Here is a 23,636-nt window from a genome sequence, read left to right on the forward strand (position 1 = left end):
AGACCCCTGCTCCATAACGATCGGGTTGATTGACACCCCTTGCTAGCGGCCGATTGGCTGCAAATCTGCAGGGGGCAGTATTGCACAAGCAGTTCTGGTAAACTGCTTGTGCAATGATAAATGCCGGCAGCGTATGCTATCGGCATTTATCAATGTGCAGCGGACATGATACGCTACATCGTATCATGTCCGCTCGCACTTTGATAAATATGCCCCTTACTATTCAATTTAATCCAACTTTATTACAGCAATTAGAATTAAAAGTAAATACGCTTTAGTTAAGGTTTTATCAAAATCCTATTATGTTATCTGCACTTTACACTGCCATGAATGTGAATTAACTACAACCACTGGCTATAAGCATTGAGCTCTGATGGTTGATAAATTAAGCCACAAATTGTGAGTCACAGCATCATTAGCTGTAGTAACACAAACTATCTATTGTAAAAAAAATAATAATAATTGATACAGCGTTAAAATTATGAACACGGTAAATGTAGCTTAGGTCATAGGTCATTTTCATTGTGTGTATAAGATTAAGTTAAAATATAGGTGAATTGAGGCAATTTAAAGTCAATGTGGCCGATTTATCACGGCCCATATGGGGCCGTATACCCGTTTCCGCGTGAGCCTTCAGGCCAGCCGGAAACGGGAGTTAAGAAGCAGCGGTCTTAAGATCACTGCTCCTTAACTCTTATGCATCCTGTGAGGCGGCGGACAGCAATCAGCCCAATCACTTACGATCGGGTTGATTGACACCCCCTAAATCTGCAGGGGGCAGCATTGCAAAACCAGAACTGCTTGTGCAATTATAAATGCCAACAGCATATGCTGTCGGCATTTATCGATGTCTGGCAGACATGATATGCTCATGTCCGCCAGACACTTGATAAATCGGCCCATTGTTTCAATTACATCAGGAATTAAAAAAAGACGGTAAAGACATAATTAAACTTTCATGTATCAGATAGAACATGCAATTTTAAAAAAAAATTTTTATTTACTTTTGTCATCAAATTTGTTTTATTCTCTTTGTTAAAAAGCCAAACCTAGGTAGGCTCATAAACTGATTTCTAAGCCGTTGAAGGCCGCCTCTTATCTCAGTGTATTTTGACAGTTTTCACAGCTAAACAGACATATAGATAACACATATATATATATATATATATATATATATATATATATATATATATATATATATATATCTCATCATTAAGGTTACTAATGACCTAATTACAGCAAAATCTAATGCCCACTTTTCTTTGTTAATCCTTCTTGATCTGTCTGCAGCCTTTGAAATGGTCGACCCCACTCTCTTGCTCTAAACCCTTCAATCCTTTGGTATCTGATACAGTTCTCTTGTGGCTCTCCTCTTACCTGTCTCATTTGACTATTTAGTTTTACCTTCTCTGGCACATCATCTGACCCTTTACCACTTTCTGTTGGGGTACCATAAGGCTCTTCTCAATGTATACATCATCCTTAGGTTCCTTAATACAGTCCCATGGGTTTCAATACCATTTGTATGCTGATGATACCCAAATCTACATCTCTGCACCAGACCTATCCCCTTCCTTACTAACTCGTGTCACTAACTGTCTTTCTAATATTTCATCTTGGATGTCCTCTTACTAACTTAAGCTAAATCTCTTAAAAACTGAACTCCTTATTTCCCCCCCCCCCCACTTCCAAAATCCCTTCCCTCCCAACTTTCTCTAACTGTTGATAATAACATAATTACCCCAACCCCGCATGCCTGATGTCTCACGGTCACACTTGACTCAGATCTCTCATTCGCTCCCCACATCCAGTCTTTGGCCAATTCTTGCCACCTCCACCTTAAAAACATCTCCAAAATTTGCCATATCCTCACACAAGATGCAACTAAGACTTTAATCCACTCTCTAATCATTTCCCGCTTTGACTATTGCAACCTCACAGGCCTCCCTAGCTGCCATCTACCTTACAATCCATAATAAATGCTTCTGTCAGGCTGATCTTCCTTACACGTCACTCATCTGCTGCACCTCTCTGCCAATCCCTTCACTGGCTTCCTCTAACCTCCAGAATAAAACCTAAAATCCTGACTCTAACTTTGAAAACTCTCAATAACACTTCTCCACCCTATATCTCCGACCTAGTCTCCAGATACTCGCCCTCCCGTCCCCTTTGCTTTGCTCATGACCTCCTTCTCTCTTCCTCTCGTTACCTCTTCACATACCCGTCTACAAGACTTCTCCAGACTGGCCACTATTTTGTGGAACTCTCTGCCTTGCTCTTACACAACTCTCCCCTAGTTTACAAACTTTCAAGCACTCCTTAAAGACTCTACTGTTTAGGGATGTTTATAATATACACTAAAAAATATCTATCTTAGTTCCTCTCCTCCTTTAGTTATCCCCTTAACATGTAAGCCTACGAGCCTAGCTGCCTTGTAGATCACCTTCATGAGAGATGATTTACAACAGTGAAACTCTTGGCAGAGCCCTCTATCCCTTTGTCTCTCATAACTGTCACCTTGCATATTAGAACCATGTCTTTAGCACTGCGAAACCTGTTGGAGCTCTACAAATAACTGATAATATATATATATATATGTAGGAAAACATCAAGCAGGAGATCTGCACACACAATAAACTTCCAACTTCCGGGGTGCTCTGGGTAGGAAAACTAAACAAATGAAATAAACAGGTCCCGCACTCTCCGCTGTGAAAACAAACTTCTTTAATTGAACTGTATATATATATATATATATATATATATATATATATATATATATATATATATATATATATATATATATATATAAATGTTATTAACTTTTTTGGGCAGATCTATTGTAATATGCCCTTTTAAATAAATGGAAAACATTTCTACATTTTGCCCTCACAATAATTATAAAAACCCTTATTATACAGATAACAATTTTCCTAGATACATTTAGGGTTTGTTTTAATAAATTGCAAGGTTATGTGTTAACACATTTCTTTGGAACTTAGCATGTGTGGAATCAAGACAGGCAGAATGCACGGCTTGGCAGATTTGGGCACAGGTATTTCTGGTAATGGTTTTGGAATTAACCAGTTTTGCTTTATGGATTTAGGATGTAGATAGGTTAGATAAGGTCGCAAGAAGGATGATGGGAAAAAAATAAACTGCTACAATCCCCCCCCAAAAAAACCCCAAACATTTGGGAGCTAAGATATATAAATGTAAATAGATTTGTCAAAACTTGTATGATCACAATGCTATTCCACCTTGGACATTATATATTTAAAGGGCCACTCAAGTCAGAATTAATGATTCATATAGAGCACACAATTTAAAACAACTCTCCAATATACTTTCATTATCAAAATGTGCTCATTCTTTTTATATGAACACTTTCTGAGGCTCAAGCTCCTACTGAGCATGTGCAGAAGTGCACAGTATATACATATATGAATTTTATGATTGGCTGATGGCTGTCATATGACACAGGAGGAGGGAAAATATTTTACTGCTCATTTCAAATTCAAAGTAAGTGCTATTGCATTACCTTTTTCTTGTGTATTTGACAGTTATGCAATTCTACTGTATTTAGTTTAGTGGCAGAGGCGTAATTAGAAACCACAGGGCCCAGGTGTACAAATCTAAGAAGGGCCCCCCCCACCCTAAAAAAAAGAGTTAATTTTATATATATCTTTTTATATATATATATATATATATATATATATATATATATTTAAAACACTGAAAAAAATGTGAATCAGATTACATGTATGCAAAAAGAGGTACCCTGTGCCCACAGTCTGTGAGATGGTCTGACCTCCTATTACTGTATATAGTGACACTGTTTAACCCACCAGTACTGTATATAGTGAGTCAGTGACACAGTCTGTAATCTGCCGGTGAGATGGCTGGCCTGACCCTACCCGCCCCAGTACTTTATACAGTGACCACAGTAGTCTGTGACATGGTCCAGCCCCCCCATACTGTATATAGTGGTACTGTATAGACTGACACTGTTTACCCCCTGCCCCCCCCATGCTGTAGTAACAGGGTCTGTAATTTGCTGGTTCCACAAACATACACACATACATGCATAAATACACACACATAAACACCAATGGATAAAACAGAAATATTAACCCCTGTAGTCAGAGACACTAGTGAAGCATCATGTCACAATCACATGATATCAGTGCAGGCAGTGGCAGGTCAACACTTTTTATTGTTAAAAAAAATATATTATTTTTTTTAAAGCTGGGTCCCCACCCTTGAGGGCCCAGTCGCAATTGCGACCTCTGCACCCCCTGTAGTTTCGTCCCTGTTTAGTGGTGCTTTAAACTAATGATTATGTTATCAATATATAAGCAGATAAGTAGACCAAATAAATAATACACTATTAAAGGGACAGTATACATGAAAATGTTTATTGTTTAAAAAGATAGATAATTCCGTATTACCCATTCCCCAGTTTTGCATAACCAACACAGTTAGATTAATATACTTTTTTACCTCTGTGATTACCTTGTATCTAAGCCTTTGCAGACTGCCTTCATATCTCAGTGCTTCTTACAAACTTGCATGTCAGCCAATTAGTGCTGACTCAAACATAACTCCACAGGAGTGAGCACAATGTTATATATATATATATATATGGCACACACAAACTAGCACTGTCTAGCTGAGAAAAGCTAATAAAATGCACCAAGATAAGAGGTGGTCTTCAAGGGCTTAGAAATCAGCCTATGAGCCTACCAAGGTTTAGCCTTCAGCAAAGAATACCAAGAAAACAAAGCAAACTTGATGATAAAAGTAAATTGGAAAGTTGTTTGAAATTGCATGCGCTATCTGAATCATGAAAGTTTAATTTTGACTAGACTGTCCCTTTTTAAAAAAAATAATGTACCCTGTATACTAAGTGCTCGATTTCTTTTGCATGTGTGCACAGCTAAGGAATATATTAGTTATTCAGATACAGAAACCATCTGGCAAACAAAGTTGTTGAAGCCTAAAAAAAAAATATTCATATTCTGGCACTAGAAAGACAAATGCTGGTATCTTAGACTCTCTGCAAAACTAATATAAAATTCTATTGACCAGCGAGCCTCCTCTAGAAAATGTATCTGAAAAGTATATTAGTTTTATTTTATTGCTCTGTTTCTGCTCATTTATAAGTGACTTATGTTGCATTTTCTCATCTCAAATGGAACATTGTAACATTTTCCAAACTATGTTTCGCTGCACATATGCATCTAATTTTGTCAAAACTTTATTAATTTTAAAGGGACAGTCTACACCCAAATTTTTATTGTTTTTAAAAAATAGAAAATCCATTTATTACCCATTCCCCAGTTCTGCACAACCAACACAGTTATATTAATAAACGTTTTACCTCTGTGATTACCTTGTATCTAAGCATCTGACAGCCCCCTGATCACATGACTTTATTTATTATCTATTGACTTGAATTTAGTACTGTTTTGTGCTAACTCTTAAAGGGATACTGAACCCAATTTTTTTTTCTTTCATGATTCAGATAGAGCATGCAATTTTAAGCACCTTTCTAATTTACTCCTATTATCAAATTTTCTTTTTTCTCTTTGTATCTTTATTTGAAAAGCAAGAATGTAAGTTTAGATGCCGACACATTTTTGGTGAACAACCTGGGTTGTTTTTGCCGATTAGTGGATAAATTCACTGACCAATCAACAAGGGCTGTCCATGGTACTGAACCAAAAATTGGCTGGCTCCTTAGCTTAGATGCGTTTTTTTCAAATAAAGATAGCAAGAAAACAAAGAAAAATTGATAATAGGAGTAAATTAGAAAGTTGCTTAAATTGCATGCTCTATCGGAATCACGAAAGACAAAATTTGGGTTCAGTGTCCCTTTAAATAACTCAATGTGCGGGAGCACAATGTCTCTTGTTGTCAAAAGCAAATAAAAAAATGTGATAAGAGGTTTCCTGTAGTGGCTTAGAAAGAGGCAGACATTTAGAGGTTTAAATGTTATAAAGTATATTAATATAACAATGTTGGTTGTGCAAAGCAGGGGAATAACAAATTTAGTATTGACTTTCCCTTTAAAGAGACAAACTGAAAATTCAAAATTTTATTTTATGCACATAAAAAAATATTTTAAAAAATGTATGCTTACCTGATATATTAATTTCCTTCATGATGGTGAAAGTCCATAAATTTTTCCCCAGTCGCTCTCTCCCCCCTCTTTTGTGCTCTCTCCCCCCCTCTCTTTTGTGCTCTCTCCCCCCCTCTCTTTTGCGCTCTCTCCCCACCCTCTTTTGCGCTCTCTTCCCCGTCTCTTTTGCGCACTCTTCCCCCTCTCTTTTGCGCACTCTTCCCCCTCTCTTTTGCGCACTCTTCCCCCTCTCTTTTGCGCACTCTTCCCCCCTCTCTTTTGCGCACTCCTCCCCCCTCTCTTTTGCGCACTCTCCCCCTCTTTTGCGCACTCTCCCCCCTCTCTTTTGCGCACTCTCCCCCCTCTCTTTTGCGCACTCTCCCCCCTCTCTTTTGCGCACTCTCCCCCCTCTTTTGTGCACTCTCCCCCCCTCTTTTGTGCACTCTCCCCCTTTATTTTGTGCTCTCTCCCTCCCCCCCCTCTTTTGCTGTCTCTCTCCCCCCTCTCTTTTGCCGTCTCTCTCCCCCCTCTCTTTTGCCGTCTCTCTCCCCCCCTCTCTATTGCTGTCTCTCTCCCCCTCTCTTTTGCTGTCTCTCTCCCCCCTCTCTTTTGCTGTCTCTCTCCCCACTCTTTTCTGCTGTCTCTCTCCCCCCTCTCTTTTGCCGTCTCTCTCTCCCCCTCTCTTTTGCCGTCTCTCTCCCCACTCTTCTGCTGTCTCTCTCTCCCCCGGCATCTGGCCCCGCTCCGCCCGCGGCACACCCGACCACGCCCACGTCAAACCCGTTCAGCCACGCCCACTCTGTACCCGCCCGGCCACGCCCAATCCACCACACGACGCCAGGTCAGTTGGAAGGCCAGGTGTGTTTGTCCTCGCGTGCCGTCTCTACTGCGCATGACAGCTTCGGACAAACACACAGCCTTTTATTATATAGGATAAATGCTGTACCTGTAAAATAGTGACAATTACTTTAGTAAAATTTGCCAGACTATAGCACTAAAACACAGATTGCACTGTAATGCTGTAAACAGAGTGAACTGCGCATAACAAAATGGTGCCAGTCACTTTTCTCGCAATCTCACAAAGATTATAGCACTGTTTCAAAATCCTTGGAGGTTGAACTTCAGCTCCACAAAGCGCTGTATTAGCGATAGCGAAGCGCTGTAAAGTGAAGCGCTGTAAAGTGAGGTATACCTGTACCATATTATACAGTTCTGATAACCAAATCCTGATTTAATAATCATAAACCAAACAGTGGTTAAAAAGCTTAATGGCAATTCAGCAAATCATAACTAATAACATGAATACAAATATGGCTATTAATTACCAAACATTGGTTAAATCACTATAAACTGAAGCAACTGAAAACATTATGATATATTAACAATCATTATCACTAACCATTTATGAGCACAACGTTTTTAATTACTTAACCTTAAAGTGATGGTAAATCCGAGCGTTTAACAAACGCTAGGATTTACCATTACTAAAAATAAACTGCAGTTTAATTCCTGACTTACTAAAAAAATGGTGCTAAACTCACCCTTTCTGTGACTCAGTAGATCGCTAAAGTCAGCGGCTACGGCTGCCCACGGCACAGTGCTCTTTACCAAAGAGGTGATGTTTCCACCTCTAAACCTATAGCCATGCTAGGATGTCAGCTGACACGCACGGCTATTGTTAAACTCTCGGATTTACCATCACTTTAATGAAATGTCTATCAGTCAGTTTGGATTTAAAAAGCTTTATATAAATTTTGGTAAACCAATAATATTTACCAGTGTATGTAATGCGACTAAAATCGCATATAACCATTAAAAATAAGCCAGCAGCATTCACTAAATACCTCTTTACCATAAATACACATTTTTTTATTCAGTAATATTAAATTAACTCAATGCACATATAAATATTATTTAGAAGATAACCATCTATGAGATATGCCACATTTTGTCACAATAATAATTGCAGAAACTTCCCAATATCAGAAGTTAGTTGACAGCAATGTAGAAACTAGTCTCTGTGTGTGATGAACCACATGCCATGGATGACTCTGCAATCATTCCTCTGGGTCTGTGTGTTTTTTCTGGGTCCTGATATTCCCTTGTGTGTGTGGTCTCTGTGAGCTGAGAGTATGAGATCAGTTCTCTTGTCTAATAAAGAAAATCTTCTTTTAAGTGGGAGTAAAAATAATGGTAGGGAATGAGGAATCTGCTGAAGAATCAGCTTTCATGTGGGGTTAGCAAAGGCTAGGGCTTCTTCTCAATAAGTAAATAAAAAAAAACTGAAAAGGAAGTGTGTTAAAGGGACAGTCAACACTAAGGGGTAGATTTAATAAGATGCTGCTTTCTATGCCCGAAGCTGAAACTTAAGTTAAGAAGCAGCGGTCGTAAGATCGCTGCTCCTTAACTTGTCCGCCACTTTTTAGGTGGCGTACTGCAATCATCCTGATCCGATCAGGATGATTGCCCCCCCCCCCACCTGCTAGAGGCTAATTGGCTGTGAATGTGCAGAAGGCGGCATTGCACAAGCATTTAGCGATGTAGGGCGGACATGATTCGCTACAGCAAATCATGTCCGCCTGGCATATGATACATTTCTTATTTATTGGGTTTAGTGGTTAATGTCCTTGTATTCCTCCTGTAACCCAAGGATAATGTATAAATAGTTTTCTTTCAAAATCACTTAGTTTGCAGCCTTTGGGCGATTTGAAATGGCCGCCAAACCCCTCCTCTTCATGACGTAATCACCCAAGGCTTTGTGGAAAGGAATGCTCTCTGTGTTGAGCAAGACATTTCATACTCATGCACAGTAGTTTGTGCATGCCCTGTGTCTTAAAATCACCAGATAAGCAGTCACTGACATGAGAAAGGACAGAGGGAGATAAAGCAGGGGTGGAGAGGTAGAATTGGGTGTCATCAGCATAGAGGTGATATTTGAAGCCATAATTTTTGATAAGTTTACCCAGTGAAGTATAAATGGAGAAGAGTAGAGGACCCGGAACAGATCCTTGAGGTACTCCAACAGACAGAGGCATTAGAGAGGAGGAGTCACCAGCAAATGACACAGAAAAAGACCTGTGAGAAAGATAGTAGTGAATCCAAGAAGGAGCAGTGTCACAGAGGCCGAAATAGCTAAGGGTCTGTAGGAGGAGGGGGTGGTCAACTGTATCAAATGCAGCTGAGCGGTAAAGTAAGATGAGTATAGAGTAGTGGCCATTACTTTTATCAGAGAAAAGATCATTAGTAACCTTGGTAAGGGCAGTCTCAGTTGAGTGTTTGGGGCGGAATCCAGATTGCAGGGGGTCAAGCAAGGAGTTGGTGGACAGGAAGTGGGTTAGACGATTGTAAACTAGTTTTTCAAGTTTTGATGTAAGTGGAAGCTGTGATATGGGGCGGTAGCTTTCAGGAGAATTAGGGTAAAGGGAGGGTTTTTTGAGTATTGGAGTGACTTTTGCGTGTTTGAAAGAAGATGGGAATGAACCGGTAGAGAGAGAGATAGGTTGAAGATGTGAGTGGGAGTGAGTGTGGAAGATAGGGAGGGTATTAGATGGGATAGGGTCGAGCAAACAGGTAGTGAAGCGTGAGGAAGATAGTAAGGAAGAAACTTAATTCTTAGTGGCTGGATGGAATATGCAGAGGGTGGCAGAGGGAATAACTGGGCCTGTTATTGGAATATTGCAGGTTGGTGTTGAGATGTTGCTTCGGATAGTACGTGTTTTGTTTAATTTAGTTAATTTAGCAAGGCGTACCATAGAAAAATATGACTGTGGTGATTTAATGTAACACTTTTTTGGTTTTCCTATGCACCTAGGCAAACGCAAACCAATTAGAAGAATTTAACAGCCGAGCTAGCCAATTTTTAGGTGCATTTTAGAATGATAAATAGGGGCATTAAATTGGTTGCACATGTTTAGGTGCAAAAATAGAACTTCAATGATAAATTTTCCTTTTTTTGTTATCATATCATAGCACTAATTCTACAACGTGTGAGGCAACACATCACATTCTGGAGTATCAAATACACAAAATAACCAAGGAACTGGAAAGATTTGTATCATTCTCCTAGTGAATTTACAGTAGCGTTTTGATGTTGTGTTCAATTGTTTATGTATCTATGAAACAAGTCTGGTAAAGGAAACATCTCTTTATCCATAACCTTTATTTTTTTTATTCAGTCCCAGAAGAGAGAAAAACTGAGTTAACCGAGGGCTGAACATTAGTTATTACTTCTAGTGTTGTTTGTTCTCATCCCATAAATATCTACTAAATGGAAAATCCTATCTGAGAAAGTCCCAAGATGTTTTCTGAATTGTACTGTAAACATAGAAAATGAAAGAAACACTGTGTCCTTGGAAATAAAGCAAGCATGTTGTCCTTAGCAAAATTATTATGTATTGTGTTGTTAGATTTGCAGTTTATGCTCAATGAAGTGCAGAATCCTCTTTACAGAAAGTGGCTTCTCAGCCATGTAATTTCTTGCTTTTAAAGGTCACAGAATCATTACTTTTACCAAACCTTCCGCTATTTAAATTTTATTTATAAAGACAAACAAACATTTATATTGGCGGGTAGATGCTCTCATATGTAATACGCCATGGACTGACAGATCTGTTTGAGATTTAGAATACTGAGGAGTCAATTACATGTATTTTCAGGAGCTAAAAAAAGGTTTGCTTATACGGTGTCAGATATAGAAAAATTTCAAGAGCTAGAAGCCAGACTTAAATTTGCATACCTCCCAACATTGTCCTGAAACTATCCAGTGTGGGGAAGCTGGTGGCTTAGGAAAATCCAGGGATGGTGTCCAAGTGAATCAGTGACAGAGTTAATAACTTCTTTATTTATTATATTGTCAACCATTTTAATAAATATGCCACTGTTTAGATGTGCTAAGCTAAGAAGTTATTGATAACACTTTGGAGTTCGGCTTACTCCCATCAATGACATTTATTTGGATCAGCGGTTAGGGACTATGTGAAGCCCTCCCCTAGCAACCACCTCAGCTCATCAAGTTATACTACAAGCTGAGACACACGCTGTATCCCCATCATTCTTCTACTAGTGGAACAGCCTGAGCAGAATTTGTCAGTGATTGGCTACTTCACACATATTTATTGAAGTCTTATTGATTTTTGACATGGAAACACTACAGCAACCTTTTAATGATACAGGACGGCAGCACCGGAGATAACTTAGGTGGCAGACATTGCCCTAGTGAATGAGCTACAGAACTATTTTAAATCGAGGAACAAACACTGTTGGGAGTAAGGGCCACACAGTTGGTGTTCTATCGAAATATACTACCCTTCAAAATGTGCTACCAAGCTGTTCTGCGCATGCCCTGAATACATTTTTGCTCATACCTCACTGTGCCCATCCATTTATGCAACCTTGGAGGCCTAAGATTGATAATTCATTTGGGAAAATAATACTTCTATTTGAGCTTTTCTCCAATTTAGGACCACTGAAGTTGATTGAGGACATTTTGAGGTTTGTTAATGCAGACTGATAATAGCATATCAATTTGTACCTATTACAATTAATAGAACGATTGTGTCAATGCCGGCATTATTCAATCAGTGACTGATCCTATAAGCCCTCCTTCCACAGTCAATCACCTGATAGACAATAGCACTCTACAGGAGGAGTAACGAGACAAACCTACAAATACAAAAGTAAGTAATTTAAATGTTATCTAATTTATTTTTTTAAATGTGTTTTTTCTTCTGCACCCTCCCCACTTAATCAAACTTTTTATTCAGAGGATGATAAAAAAAATGTATCAAACTTTGGAGTGGAAAGGTTTATTGAGTAGTCAGAAAAGTGTGTTTGTATAGACACATGTCTAAATAAATTAATAAAAAATAATAATAATTATAATTAAGAGCCAGAAGTATACTTCTATGGGTTTTGGCTCCTTAGCTTCAAGTATGTGTCAACTACTACTTTCTTAAAACATATTTATATAACAACTGTGTAATTAACATATTTGTACAGCATCACAACTTTAAACAAGTTAAAAAAAAAAACTATTAAGGGAACCATAATAATACACATATAATTAAAGTCTAATTACAATTTCTGTATGAACTCACCCATTACTCCACTTGTCATTTACCGTATTTTTCAAAATACAAAATTAAGATTTTTCATAAAATGGTCTTAAAATTCTTCTGCATCTTATATGCCAAAATAATTAGAGGGAGCGAAGGGAGAGACTTTGTGTGAAAGATAGGAAAGACAGTGTCACCTAAAATCTGTTCAGTGTACTGAATGCAATATTTGAGTAATGAATGTAACATTCAATAAAGAAAAACTAACACATTCAGCATGCTGAAATTATTATTTGAATACTACTTGCAAGTGTGTTTCATTTTTCTTAAATCAAATGATATGTAAAACATTTAAATATAAAATTCAATATACCAAAATGTAACATTTTTTTAAAGTCATATCCATTCTTTTTAAATTATTAAATGATTCAATCAATGTCAAAGTAAGTGTTTAGTAACAGTTTAATTTTTCAAAAAAAATGTATTTGCTCATCCCAGTCACCAGGGAATAGAGGGTGTTTTTTTTTTTAAACACCAGGACTAAGGGAAACGTTGAGAGATACTCTTCAAGACAAAAGGAAAAACAATTGCTGCCTTCTCACATTAATTTGAAATATAGATTCCATGTACAATGTGAGCCGTCATGATAATGGGTCAATTTCACAGAATAATCCATCATCTTTTTATTCAGACTGGAAGTACTTCAAATTGAAGTGGAATCTAGTTCTAGCGGTAACATACTTGTCAGAGTGTGATTTCATCTCTGCCCATGTTGGGAGCAACAACATGGACCTCTTGACAGAATGAGGGCCAGATTATAAATTGTGCTCACAATAAAAATAATCGTGGACTTGTACTATCAGCACAAGAATGTCATGGCTCCGGCTCCACATTACTTCAATATTTGCGCTCAACTAAATACTTTAGCAAAGAGAGAACAATATTGTAAATAAAGAAAATATGATACAAGTTTAATAAACATGTATTGTGTATGTCTTTTCTGTAATTAGGTGTTAGTTTATCGTATTGCAACACTATAAATAAATAAAAAGCAGTAGAATCCTCAATACTTTCTAATTACCTTATTATAGCAGCATCATCTTGTAAAATGTAAATAGAGAACGGTAATGATTATAATTTGGGAAGAGTGTTGATCCAGCTAATTAACACCTTGAGTGGTATAGTGGGTAGTACTGAATATTATGCATTGTCATTCACACTACTAAATAATGCTGCATCTAAAAAAACATAATTTATGCTTACCTGATAAATTTATTTCTCTTGTAGTGTATCCAGTCCACGGATCATCCATTACTTGTGGGATATTCTCCTTCCCAACAGGAAGTTGCAAGAGGATCACCCACAGCAGAGCTGCTATATAGCTCCTCCCCTCACTGCCATATCATTCGACCGAAACAAGACGAGAAAGGAGAAACCATAGGGTGCAGTGGTGACTGTAGTTTAATTAAAATTTAGACCTGCCTTAAAAGGACAGGGCGGGCCGTGGACTGGATACACTACAAGAGAAATAAATTTATCAGGTAAGCATAAATTATGTTTTCTCTTGTTAAGTGTATCCAGTCCACGGATCATCCATTACTTGTGGGATACCAATACCAAAGCTAAAGTACACGGATGATGGGAGGGACAAGGCAGGAACCACTGCCTGTAGAACCTTTCTCCCAAAAACAGCCTCCGAAGAAGCAAAAGTGTCAAATTTTGAAAATTTTGAAAAGGTGTGAAGCGAAGACCAAGTCGCAGCCTTGCAAATCTGTTCAACAGAGGCCTCATTTTTAAAGGCCCAGGTGGAAGCCACAGCTCTAGTAGAACGAGGTGTAATCCTTTCAGGGGGCTGCTGTCCAGCAGTCTCATAGGCTAAGCGTATTATATGCTCCGAAGCCAAAAGGAGAGAGAGGTTGTCGAAGCTTTTTGACCTCTCCTCTGTCCAGAGTAAACGACAAACAGGGCAGATGTTTGACGAAAATCTTTAGTAGCCTGTAAGTAAAACTTCAAGGCATGGACTACGTCCAGATTATGCAAAAGACGTTACTTCTTTGAAGAAGGATTAGGACACAATGATGGAACAACAATCTCTTGATTGATATTCCTGTTAGAAACCACCTTAGGTAAAAACCCAGGTTTGGTACGCAGAACTACCTTGTCTGAATGAAAAATCAGATAAGGAGAATCACAATGTAAGGCAGATAACTCAGAGACTCTTCGAGCCGAGGAAATAGCCATCAAAAACAGAACTTTCCAAGATAAAAGTTTAATATCAATGGAATGAAGGGGTTCAAACGGAACTCCCTGAAGAACTTTAAGAACCAAGTTTAAGCTCCACGGGGGAGCAACAGTTTTAAACACAGGCTTAATCCTAACCAAAGCCTGACAAAATGCCTGGACGTCTGGAACTTCTGCCAGACGCTTGTGCAAAAGAATAGACAGAGCAGAGATCTTTCCTTTTAAAGAACTAGCTGATAAGCCTTTGTCCAAACCCTCTTGGAGAAAGGACAATATCCTAGGAATCCTAACCTTACTCCATGAGTAACTCTTGGATTCACACCAATAAAGATATTTACGCCATATCTTATGGTAGATTTTCCTGGTGACAGGCTTCCGAGCCTGTATTAAGGTATCAATGACTGACTCGGAGAAGCCACACCTTTATAGAATCAAGCGTTCAATCTCCATGCAGTCAGTCTCAGAGAAATTAGATTTGGATGATTGAAAGGACCTTGTATTAGAAGGTCCTGCCTCAGAGGCAGAGTCCATGGTGGAAGAGATGACATGTCCACTAGCTCTGCATACCAGGTCCTGCGTGGCCACGCTGGCACTATCAGAATCACCGATGCTCTCTCCTGTTTGATTTTGGCAATTAGTCGAGGGAGCAGAGGAAACGGTGCAAACACATAGGCCAGGTTGAAGAACCAAGGAGCTGCTAGAGCATCTATCAGCGTTGCTCCCGGGTCCCTGGACCTGGATCCGTAACAAGGAAGCTTGGCGTTCTGGCGAGACACCATGAGATCCAGTTCTGGTTTGCCCCAACGATGGACCAGTTGAGCAAACACCTCCGGATGGAGTTCCCACTCCCCCGGATGAAAAGTCTAACGACTTAGAAAATCCGCCTCCCAGTTCTCTACGCCTGGGATGTGGATTGCTGACAGGTGGCAAGAGTGAGACTCTGCCCAGCGAATTATCTTTGAGACTTCTAACATCGCTAGGGAACTTCTGGTTCCCCCTTGATGGTTGATGTAAGCCACAGTAGTGATGTTGTCCGACTGAAATCTGATGAACCTCAGTGTTGCTAACTGAGGCCAAGCTAGAAGAGCATTGAATATTGCTCTTAACTCCAGAATATTTATTGGGAGGAGTTTCTCCTCCTGAGTCCACGATCCCTGAGCCTTCAGGGAGTTCCAGACTGCGCCCCAACCTAGAAGGCTGGCATCTGTTGTTACAATTGTCCAATCTGGCCTGCGAAAGGTCATACCCTTGGACAGATGGACCCGAGAAAGCCACCAGAGAAGAGAATCTCTGGTCTCTTGATCCAGATTTAGTAGAGGGGACAAATCTGAGTAATCCCCATTCCACTGACTTAGCATGCATAATTGCAGCGGTCTGAGATGCAGGCGTGCAAATGGCACTATGTCCATTGCCGCTACCATTAAGCCGATTACTTCCATGCACTGAGCCACTGACGGGCGTGGAATGGAATGAAGGACACGGCAAGCATTTAGAAGTTTTGATAACCTGGACTCCGTCAGGTAAATAAGAGTCCCTAGGAAGGAGACTCTTGTGAGTGGTGATAGAGAACTCTTTTCCACGTTCACTTTCCACCCATGCGACCTCAGAAATGCCAGAACTATCTCTGTATGAGACTTGGCAATTTGAAAGCTTGACGCCAGTATCAGGATGTCGTCTAGATACGGAGCCACCGCTATGCCTCGCGGTCTTAGAACCGCCAGAAGTGAGCCCAGAACCTTTGTAAAAATTCTCGGGGCAGTGGCCAACCTGAAGGGAAGAGCTACAAATTGGTAATGCCTGTCTAGAAAGGCAAACCTTAGGAACTGATGATGATCTTTGTGAATCGGTATGTGAAGGTAGGCATCCTTTAAGTCCACTGTGGTCATGTACTGACCCTCTTGGATCATGGGTAGGATGGTCCGAATAGTTTCCATTTTGAATGATGGAACTCTGAGGAATTTGTTTAAGATCTTTAGATCCAAGATTGGTCTGAAGGTTCCCTCTTTCTTGGGAACCACAAACAGATTTGAATAAAATCCCTGTCCTTGTTCCGTCCGCGGAACTGGATGGATCACTCCAATTACTAGGAGGTCTTGCACACAGCTTAGGAATGCCTCTTTCTTTATCTGGTTTGCTGATAACCTTGAAAGATGAAATCTCCCTTGTGGAGGAGAAGCTTTCAAGTCCAGAAGATATCCCTGAGATATGATCTCCAACGCCCAGGGATCCTGAACATCTCTTGCCCACACCTGGGCAAAGAGAGAAAGTCTGCCCCCCACTAGATCCGTTTCCGGATAGGGGGCCGTTCCTTCATGCTGTCTTGGGGGCAGCAGCAGGCTTTCTGGCCTGCTTGCCCTTGTTCCAGGACTGGTTAGGTTTCCAGGCCTGTCTGGAATGAGCAACAGTTCCCTCTTGTTTTGAAGCCAAGGAAGTTGATGCTGCTCCTGCCTTGAAATTTCGAAAGGCACGAAAATTAGACTGTTTGGCCTTTGATTTGGCCCTGTCCTGAGGAAGGGTATGACCCTTGCCTCCAGTAATGTCAGCAATAATTTCCTTCAAGCCAGGCCCGAATAAGGTCTGCCCCTTGAAAGGAATGTTGAGTAATTTAGACTTTGAAGTCACGTCAGCTGACCAGGATTTAAGCCATAGCGCCCTACGCGCCTGGATGGCGAATCCGGAATTCTTAGCCGTTAGTTTTGTCAAATGAACAATGGCATCAGAAACAAATGAGTTAGCTAGCTTAAGCGTTCTAAGCTTGTCAATAATTTCATTCAATGGAGCTGTCTGGATGGCCTCTTCCAGGGCCTCAAACCAGAATGCCGCCGCAGCAGTGACAGGCGCAATGCATGCAAGGGGCTGTAAAATAAAACCTTGTTGAATAAACATTTTCTTAAGGTAACCCTCCAATTTTTTATCCATTGGATCTGAAAAAGCACAACTGTCCTCAACCGGGATAGTGGTACGCTTTGCTAAAGTAGAAACTGCTCCCTCCACCTTAGGGACCGTCTGCCATAAGTCCCGTGTAGTGGCGTCTATTGGAAACATTTTTCTAAATATAGGAGGTGGGGAAAAGGGCACACCGGGTCTATCCCACTCCTTGCTAATAATTTCTGTAAGCCTTTTAGGAATAGGAAAAACGTCAGTACACACCGGCACAGCATAGTATCTATCCAGCCTACACAATTTCTCTGGAATTGCAACTGTGTTACAGTCATTCAGAGCAGCTAATACCTCCCCAAGCAATACACGGAGGTTCTCAAGCTTGAATTTAAAATTAGAAATCTCTGAATCAGGTTTCCCCGAGTCAGAGATGTCACCCACAGACTGAAGCTCTCCGTCCTCATGTTCTGCATACTGTGACGCAGTATCAGACATGGCTCTAACAGCATTTGCGCGCTCTGTATCTCTCCTAACCCCAGAGCTATCGCGCTTGCCTCTTAATTCAGGCAATCTAGATAATACCTCTGACAGGGTATTATTCATGATTGCAGCCATGTCATGCAAGGTAATCGCTATGGGCGTCCCTGATGTAATTGGCGCCATATTAGCGTGCGTCCCCTGAGCGGGAGGCGAAGGGTCTGACACGTGGGGAGAGTTAGTCGGCATAACTTCCCCCTCGACAGAACCCTCTGGTGATAATTCTTTTATAGATAAAGACTGATCTTTACTGTTTAAGGTGAAAACAATACATTTAGTACACATTCTCCTATGGGGCTCCACCATGGCTTTCAAACATAATGAACAAGTAGGTTCCTCTGTGTCAGACATGTTTAAACAGACTAGCAATGAGACTAGCAAGCTTGGAAAACACTTTAAAACAAGTTTACAAGCAATATAAAAAACTTTACTGCGCCTTTAAGAAACACAAATTTTCCCAAATTTTGAAATAACAGTGAAAAAATGCAGTTACACTAACGAAATTTTTACAGTGTATGTAATAAGTTAGCAGAGCATTGCACCCACTTGCAAATGGATGATTAACCCCTTAATACCAAAAACAGAATAACAAATGACAAAAACGTTTTTTAAACAGTCACAACAACTGCCACAGCTCTACTGTGACTTTTTACCTCCCTCAATACGCCTTTTGAGCCCTTCAGAGAAGTCCTGGATCATGCAGGAAGAAGCTGGATGTCTGTGTCTGTAATTTTTGCTGTGCAAAAAAATGCCAAAATAGGCCCCTCCCACTCATATTACAACAGTGGGAAGCCTCAGGGAACTGTTTCTAGGCAAAATTCAAGCCAGCCATGTGGAAAAAACTAGGCCCCAATAAGTTTTATCACCAAACATATGTAAAAAACGATTAAACATGCCAGTAAACGTTTTAAAATACACTTTTATAAGAGTATGTATCTCTATTAATAAGCCTGATACCAGTCGCTATCACTGCATTTAAGGCTTTACTTACATTACTTCGGTATCAGCAGCATTTTCTAGCAAATTCCATCCCTAGAAAAATATTTTAACTGCACATACCTTATTACAGGAAAACCTGCACGCTATTCCCCCTCTGAAGTTACCTCACTCCTCAGAATATATGAGAACAGCAAAGGATCTTAGTTACTTCTGCTAAGATCATAGAAAACGCAGGCAGATTCTTCTTCTAAATACTGCCTGAGATAAACAGTACACTCTGGTACCATTTAAAAATAACAAACTTTTGATTGAAGAAATAAACTAAGTATAAAACACCACAGTCCTCTTACGACCTCCATCTTAGTTGAGAGTTGCAAGAGAATGACTGGATATGGCAGTGAGGGGAGGAGCTATATAGCAGCTCTGCTGTGGGTGATCCAACTTCCTGTTGGGAAGGAGAATATCCCACAAGTAATGGATGATCCGTGGACTGGATACACTTAACAAGAGAAATACTACTCAGCGTATAACGCTCATATTAATCTCTCTGTACAGAGTTAAAGGGACATGAAACCCCAAAAAATTATTTTGTGATTCAGATAGAGAATACAATTTTAAACAACTTTCTAATTTACTTCTATTATCTAATTTGTTTCATGCTCTTAGTATGCTTTGTTGAAGGAGAAGCAATGCACAACTGGTTTCTAACTGAACACATGGGTGAGCCAATGACAATTGGTATATATATATATATATATATATATATATATGCAGGCACCAATCAGTAGCTAGAACCTAGGTTCTCTGCTGCTCCTGAAATTGCCTAGATAAACCTTTCAGCAAAGGATAACAAGAGAAGGAAGCAAATTAAATAATAGAAGTAAATTGGAAAGTTGTGTAAAATTGTATTCACTATCTGAATCAGGAAAGATACATTTTGGGTTTCATGTCTCTTTAACCCCTTAATGACAACTGACGTACCAGGTACGTCATGCATTAACAAGCAGTAAATGACAATAGACGTACCTGGTACGTCAGTTGTCTAACAGAGTGCTGGAAGTGATCACAACCACTTCCAGCAGCTCTGAGGGTATTGCAGTGATGCCTCGATATGGAGGCATCCTGCAATACCCCTTTACAAGCTTCCGATGCAGAGAGAGCCACTCTGTGGCCCTCTCTGCACTGGTAGCGATGGTGCCAATGGTGCAGTTTGACCGGGTATTAGGAGGGAGCATGTGCGCGCGTGCATGAGGGCGTGCACGTGGACGCGCGTGCACGTGGACGCGCATGCACGTGCACACATTAGCCACACTGACACCAATGAAGTTCGGAAAGGGGAAAAAAAGTTAAAAAAAAAATGTTTCCATATAAAGGTATCTGGGAGGGGGAGGGGTGGGGGTATTGTGGGGGGGCTGCTACACTACAGAAATAATTAAAAATAAAAATAAAAGTTAAAAATAAAATTAAAATACTTTGGTTTGTGGGGCCAAACTGGGTACTGGCAGACAGCTGCCAGTACCCAAGATGGCGGGTAATTAGGTAGGGGAGAGGGTTAGAGAGCTGGAGGGGGGGATCAGGGAGGTTGGTGCTAAGGAAGGGGTTCATCACAACTAAAATATTTTATTATTTTTATTTAAAAAAAAAAAAAACTCTTTTATTTAGTACTGGCAGACTTTCTGCCAGTACTTAAGATGGCGGGAACAATTGTGGGGTGGGGGAGGGAAGAGAGCTGTTTGGGAGGGATCAGGGGGTGGGATGTGTCAGGTGGGAGGCTGATCTCTAAAATTAACCCTGCAAGCTCCTTACAAGCTACCTAATTTAACCCCTTCAATGCTGGGCATAATTCACGTGTGGTGCGCAGCAGCATTTAGCGGCCTTCTAATTACCAAAAAGCAACGCCAAAGCCATATAAGTCTGCTATTTCTGAACAAAGGGGATCCCAGAGAAGCTTTTACAACAATTTCTGCCATAATAACACAAGCTGTTTGTAAATAATTTCAGTGAGAAACCTAAAATTGTGAAAAATGTAAAGTTTTTTTTTTATTTGCTCGCATTTGGCGGTGAAATGGTGGCATAAAATATACCAAAATGGGCCTAGATCAATACTTGGGGTTGTCTACTACACTACACTAAAGCTAAAATTAACACTACAAGCTCCCTACAAGCTCCCTAATTAACCCCTTCACTCCTGGACATAAAACACGTGTGGTGCGCAGCGGCATTTAGCGGCCTTCTAATTACCAAAACGCAACCACAAAGCCATATAAGTCTGTTATTTCTGAAAAAGGGGATCCCAGAGAAGAATTTACAACCATTTGTGCCATAATTGCAGAAGCTGTTTATAAATAATTTCAGTGGGAAACCTAAAGTTTGTGACAAAATTTGTGAAAAAGTGAACTTTTTTTTTTTTTTTTATCGCATTTGGCGGTGAAATGGTGGCATGAAATATACCAAAATGGGCCTAGATCAATACTTTGGGATGTCTTCTAAAACAAAATATATACATGTCAAGGGATATTCAGGTATTCCTGACAGATATCAGGGTTCCAAAGTAACTAGCGCTAATTTTGAAAAAAAGTGGTTTGAAAAGTGCTACTTGTATTTATTGCCCCATAAATTGCAAAAAAAGCAAAGAACGTGCAAACATTGGGTATTTCTAAACTCAGGACAAAATTTATAAACTATTTAGCATCAGTGTTTTTTGGTGATTGTAGATGTGTAACAGATTTTGGGGGTCAAAGTTAGAAAAAGTGTGTTTTTTTCCATTTTTTCCTCATATTTTATCATTTTTTTTTAGTAAATTATAAGATATGATGAAAATAATGGTATCTTTAGAAAGTCCATTTAATGGCGAGAAAAACGGTATATAATATGTGTGGGTACAGTAAACGAGTAAGAGGAAAATTACAGCTAAACACAAACACTGCAGAAATGTAAAAATAGCCATTGTCATTAAGGGTAAGAAAATTGAAAAATGGTCCGGTCATTAAGGGGTTAATGAAGGGATTGTTTTCTTAGTTTTTTTATTTACTAATAAATAAATAAAAATAGAAGAATTAAAAGTATTAAAAAGTCAAATTAAAAAAAAATTGTCTTATAAGGTTCATGTGAAAGTATTAGAGGGACATGCAAGTCAAAGTTAAACTTTCATGAATCAAAAAAATATACAAAACAAAACAAAATTACAATTTATTACTACTGTCAGGATGCCATAAGCTCTGTTCGTGCTAAAATGCAAAGGGACTCCAGGTTTAGAGTGTGATTTGCTCTGTTTGTGCCACTGGAGGATGTTTACTTGCAGAGGTTTGTGGAAGAATATTATGATCAGTAGGTGTGTCTCACAGCTCCACCCTCTCTGTATGTCAGCCAATCAGGAAGGTGCTCTCCAACTATATATAGAGCAGATATGGGGACTGAATATCATTTGTCATTTTCTGTAGCAGATCATGTCCGCCCAACATCGCTGAATGCCGACAGCAAACGCTGTCTGCATTTAACATTGCACAAGCAGTTCTAGTGAACTGATTGTGCAATGCCGCCCCCTGCAGATTCACGGCTAATCGGCCACTAGCAAGGGGTGTCAATCGACTTGATCGTATTCGAATGGGCGGATTGATGTCCGCAGCCTCAGAGGAGGCATACGAGTTAAGGAGCAGCGGTCTTAAGACTTCTGCTTCTTAACTCCTGTTTCCGGTGAGAAACAGGGGCATTCAGGGCCATTCAGGCAATGGTAAATCGGCCCCTAGGCCTTTACTCTTTGCTCTTGTATTAGAGTCTTTCCTGTGTTTGTGTTCCTGCATTTCCTGCATATGACCTTACCTATGTTTGGACTTGATACTTGCCACCTGCCTTTGAATCTTGGACTGAGCTGACCTTGTCTCAGTTAGTACTTTTGCTAGGGCTTTCTCTGTTGCAGTTTTTCAACTCCAGTACCTTATTGCCTGCTGTTTTTATTTGTTGTCCTGTCTCCAGCAGGCACTCCCTTGCTTGGCCCTGAAGCAGGCACTCCCTTGCTTGGCCCTGAAGCAGGCACTCCCTTGCTTGGCCCTGAAGCAGGCACTCCCTGGATTGGGCTTGAAGCGGGCACTCCCTGGTTTGGGCTTGAAGCGGGCACTCCCTGGTTTGGGCTTGAAGCGGGCACTCCCTGGTTTGGCCCTGAAGTGGGCACTTTGTTGCTTGTCCCTGAAGATGGCACTCCCTTGCTTGTCCCTGAAGCGGGAACTCCCTTGCTTGTCCTTTAAATGGACATTCCCTTGCTTGGCCCTAAAGCAGGCACTCATTTACCTGGCCCAGAAGTTGACACTTCCTTGCTTGGCCGTGAAGTAGGCATTCCCTTAACTGTCCCAAAGTGGGCACTCCAGTCTTTACCCCTTAATTGGGCGCTTCAGAACTTCGCTCATATTTGTTTCAAATTGCATCTGGACAGCTTATACCGGCTGACTTCTGCTATACCAGTTTGTACAGTTTACTCCAGTTAACACTTGCTGTGCCTGCTTTCGGTTTCCCAGTATAATCTATTTCAGGACATTACTTGATATCTGTCTGTGTAACTTTCTCTTAATAAATAGAACTGTTGCATATATTTGAGTCTCTAGTCTATTGCAATACAATCTGCCCAGCTTCCTGCTACCCCTGCTATTGGGCTCCATCCTGTTAGAGGCCATAACCCTGACAGCTAATAACAAATGTACCTCTTCCCTCGGTCTCCTTTATGACAGCATACTGATGTTTAAAATAAATAATAATTATATGCATTGCATTTGTAAAGTTTAGTCAGAGGCTCAGACAATAAGCTGCAGTCTTAAAATAAAAAATGTCAATTTCCCTTTAAAGGGACAGTATACACTAATTTTCATATAACTGCA

At 40.1% G+C, this 23,636-nt stretch overlaps 1 protein-coding gene across 1 annotated transcript in view; it reads right to left on the reverse strand.

Annotated features, from left to right (window-relative positions):
• The window catches only part of GALNT18 (polypeptide N-acetylgalactosaminyltransferase 18), a 960,883-nt gene that overhangs the window by 491,713 nt on the left and 445,534 nt on the right, over positions 1–23,636 (reverse strand). The gene's annotated exons all lie outside the window — the stretch shown is intronic.

Source organism: Bombina bombina, chromosome 7, assembly GCF_027579735.1.
Source record: "Bombina bombina isolate aBomBom1 chromosome 7, aBomBom1.pri, whole genome shotgun sequence".
In the NCBI taxonomy this organism is placed as follows: Eukaryota; Metazoa; Chordata; class Amphibia; order Anura; family Bombinatoridae; genus Bombina; species Bombina bombina.